Consider the following 4,697-nt stretch of genomic DNA (forward strand, 5'->3'; position numbering starts at 1 on the left):
ACTAATCATTATGTTTTGCATGATATATGGCCCACCATAGATAAGGACACGAGAATTAAAGAATGCAGGGACAATTTTCAGTTTCACCCAACCAACGATTTTCTGATGTGGCTTATGTGTTTCTGGGGAAATATGTAGTAAATTAATTGATGTTCTACATCACTTCCGTCGCAACTTGAAAACTAAGCATTTGCGACGGAAGTGATGTAGAACATCAATCAATCGAGATCTGTTATTGAAATGATAAAGACTTAAAGACAGGACAAAGTGCTTTTAAAACCTACAAACGGAAGTCAGTTTGCGTTTTTAGGTTTTTCTTTATAGTATTTTTACCAAAAATGCGTCTTTACTGGTCCATGCGTCTTTACTGGTCAAGTAACCCTATCAGGTACCTCCCTTAACATTTAGAGGCGAAAACAAACATTTATCCATACATATCAATGTCTATCAACAACACTTCAGTTAATTTGTCACAGTACAAGTCTAGATAACGTGTAATTACTACAGAAAATTGGAGAGGAATTTCCCATACTCACCCATTAGCGGGAAAACAGCTGTTCTGATGTAAACAAAGGCGTGTTGAGTGTTGCCATCTATGGTTAGGTTTATTTATTTTTATTTTATTTCATTATTTATTTTTGTTTTGATTAATTTTTAAAAATCAATTTTACTCTCCAAACACTTGAACTTTTAAGGTAGGGACCCCTTTGCACTTGCACCATGTGCGCAGTCTTGGATGAGCCCCTGAACCCCTTGGACCGCGGGGCCCCCAAATGCGCGGGACCCTAGGCAAATGCCTAGTTTGCCTATGCGGTAATCCGGCCCTGAATATACATATTCTACAGAGTTCTGGTCCATGCTGAACTCTTCTCCAGGCTGAGGGACTGACCACCTCAAATACTATTTCTCCGAGGTTGATGGACTGATTACATCATCTTCATTTCACTACTACACCTACTGCCTCTGTATTTGACTGAAAAAGCCTACTGTGTAGGCTTTTCAAGTCAAATACAATAAAGATACCCAACTGTTGAACATGTGTCTTAATCATCAACTTGACAGTATTTTATACCATTTTTCAACATATCTATGAATGTAACTGACTACAGAAAATTTATAACAAATAAGTAATAAAGCAAGCGAGTAGTAAATATGTTTACGATTATACAACTCCAAATGAAATTAAAATAATAGACGCAAAATCAATAACTTTGTCATAAAATATTTGTTTCTTTAATGTATTTAATGAAAAAAATTATTAAAAGCTAATCTCATAAGTATTATTATTTTAAAAAGTTAGAGAAACATGTTTGTCTCACTAATGATCAATAACAAACGCAACTTTCACTAACAGTCTGCCACAGTGCTAACAAACAGCAAACAGACTTCATGCTTTAATTAGAGCACAAATGTCGTAATTTAGAAAATACTTTTGAGAATATAATTTTAGTTAATACCAACACACACAAGTTCCGCCCATCAACACGTGTCACGAGGAAAACAACAGATGCGAGCGGGGGACACAGGTAAGCCCAGGTGAGAGGATGGAGTAGAAAGGCAGAGGAGGACTGGACACTAACATTATTCACTCATCAATACTAACTCAACACTCAACATGGCTCTCAAGGTGGTACCTCTAAAACTCATACTGTTTATTTTTGCGTGTTTAATTTATTCGACCAAATTGTAGCCTATCAGGAATGAACTGAAGTATAACAATTACACCATACAATTTTGTTTGAATTACATGAATATTTTTACATATTAATATCATAAAACATAACTCACACATGTAACAATTTTCTTAAATTAGCATCAACTATTTAGTTTAGAATTTAAAAAAAAATATAGAACCTTAAAATGTCATTCATCAAAGATAAGTATTTTAATTTACGATAAGATTAGTCTCTGAATATTTAAAATTTAAATATCAACAATATAGTACAACAAAATACTTGTTCAATTAGAAAACTAGTTTACATAAACTTAAACGTAATCTTTGCATTTCCAAGTCACAACGTAATAGTGCTTAATGACGAGCGGCCGGGGGTCATCTCTCCCACAGATGATGATGGTGACACCGAGGATGATGATGATGATGGTAGTGGTAGTGACTCTCGCTGTTCCCCCACCTACATACCCCCACCTCCATACCCCACCTCCGTCCTCACTCCACCTACAAACAGGTTAGTTACGAATTTTACAATAAAAGAACAAAAGAATAATATACTCATTCCTCATAAAAATAAAGTAACTTATTAAATCTACAGTTTATAATATATATATATATATATATATATATATATATATATATATATATATATATATATATATATATATATATATATATATATATATACACATATATATAATTATTAAAATGTCCACATTATTGGAGCAGCCAGGGATGCCACACAAGTTCGCATACAATGTTAAGGACGACTACGGCACCAACTTCGGTCACAATGAGAACTCCGACGGCAACACCGTACGTGGTTCCTATAATGTCGACCTTCCCGACGGACGCAAGCAGACAGTACGTACCTTTACCATAATCCTTCTGTAAAAGTGAAATAAAAAAAATACTGCAATATTAATATTCAAAACAATCTGAAACTCTCCGTTAACAATTTTCTCCGTGCTAGATGAACTATGAGGCGGACCACCACAAGGGTTATGTAGCCGACGTCGAGTACCAAGGAGAGGCCAAGTACCCATACACGTCAGGTCCAGCTGTCACCTTCAAGCCCCAGCCCTCATACAGGCCAGAAAACTCATACCACCCCCAGCCTTCACACAAACCTCAGCCCTCATACCAACTGTAGGCCTACCAGCCACGACCAAACTGTCACGAAGATAAACAAAAAAATTAACACTACATGACCACTGCTAATTACAATATTTTTAAAGTGTATTAATAAAGTTCGAAGCTTTATGTTATCATCTTACTATCCGAACCCTAAACAAAACAGCATAATCATAACATTTCTTTATGACACTGCTCAAAACATTTTTTGGGGGGTCATTCATGTAACATTTCGTGTAAATGTAGTGACAGATCTTATGTGGGCGAGACGGGCAAATAAACATGCCTTAGCAAATTTAATGCCCAAGTTAAGAAATTCAATACCCAAATCACAAAAAAGTTAAAGCCCGATTCTCAAAATTCAATGCCTAAGTCTCGAAACTTAATGCCCAGAACACTTCGGAGCTTTTTCATTTTATTCTCAGTTTTGCTGATATTATGCGGTCTCTGTTGCTGTCCATTCTCCCTAGCGTTACCTGTTCCCGAGTCTCGAAGTTCAATATCCGAGTCTCCAAATTTAAATATCTTCTAAGTAACGCACTTTCCAACATAGAGCAAATTGTAAGCATCACAAGCACATGGGTAGTACCTTTCTCTTTTTAATATAACGTTCCAACTGAAACAAAATATTGAAGTATACAAGTTCAATTTGTCGTAACATAGAAGTGTCAAACTGATGGTAAGATCCCCCGGAAAAGCTCAAGTTTTATGGTAGGTGCAATTAAATACCGCTTTTCACATATTTAGCGGCGAAAGAAGCTTAAATTCTACATTTATTTCTCACATTCTTTATGCAGCAAATTTTTCGATTTATGTTTAGATTACCTTATATTAATTTGTCATTAGTTAGGAAAAAATGCTACAAATATTACAACGCTAAAAATTAGAATATTACAGAAAGGCAATAAAAATTTTGAAGAGCTAACGAGAAACAAGGACCCACTGAACGAACTCTACACTACTCACATTATCACTCTTTACGGTTCGTGTAATAGTAATTCATCCAAGTTTCTTATCCAAGGTTAAGTATGTTACGAGAGTTGTCGGGAGATTCGAAAACAAAGACAAAACACAAGCCAGTACCTTTACCATGAGGATTTCCAATATACTGATATAAACTAATACGCCCCACACATACTTTGGAATGAAATCATAGCTATACTTCGTTACTATTTGTGGGGTGAGATGAACTCTCTGAAAGCTTGCAGCAAGTTGCAGTTCGTAGGAGGGAGTGAATTGATAAAGGTTGACTGAAAAAATGAGCTGAGGGTTCAAAAAGGTCTCCATTTAAGTATCAGGGAAGATATGAGAAGAATGGAAGAAAGAGACAAGCAACAAATATTCGAGGAATTTAAATCTGGAAAGAAATGAGAGGGCTCCCAAGAAAATTAGATATAATGAAACCATGGGAACTAGAACATCAACGAGTAATGCGAGAAGGAACAGAGGGGCCCTACAACTGCTTTGTGATAATTTTGCAAGTCAACAGATGCGCAACAACTGTGATCCAATATATATATATATATATATATATATATATATATATATATATATATATATATATATATATATATATATATATATATATATATGAAACTGACAGGAAGTCCTGAACTTCAGATGAATTTCACCGAAAACATAAGAAAAACGTAAAGCGCCTTAAAAAGAAATTGACCGAGACAACACAGGTTTAGATAAGTCAAATTCAGTCTCACAGCACAACTCTCACAGTTCTATGCCGGAATAAAGTGAAAGAGTAGGCTACGTCATTCAAGATCACTTGTTCATAGCCTATTTTGGGTGGCATTCCCTATTACCGTTGGTCTTCATCTCCACCCCACCCCCCTCCTTCCTTTAAATAAAATTCTAAAATTAAAAATGAAAAAATTCC

General features: G+C 35.4%; 1 pseudogene; it reads left to right on the plus strand.

Annotated features, from left to right (window-relative positions):
• Nucleotides 1-2,032: 2,032 nt before the first annotated feature.
• LOC128699377 (cuticle protein 7-like) lies at nt 2,033-3,165 on the plus strand (annotated as a pseudogene).
• The last annotated feature ends 1,532 nt before the right edge of the window (nt 3,166-4,697 follow it).

This window comes from Cherax quadricarinatus, chromosome 61, assembly GCF_038502225.1.
Source record: "Cherax quadricarinatus isolate ZL_2023a chromosome 61, ASM3850222v1, whole genome shotgun sequence".
Taxonomy (NCBI): Eukaryota; Metazoa; Arthropoda; class Malacostraca; order Decapoda; family Parastacidae; genus Cherax; species Cherax quadricarinatus.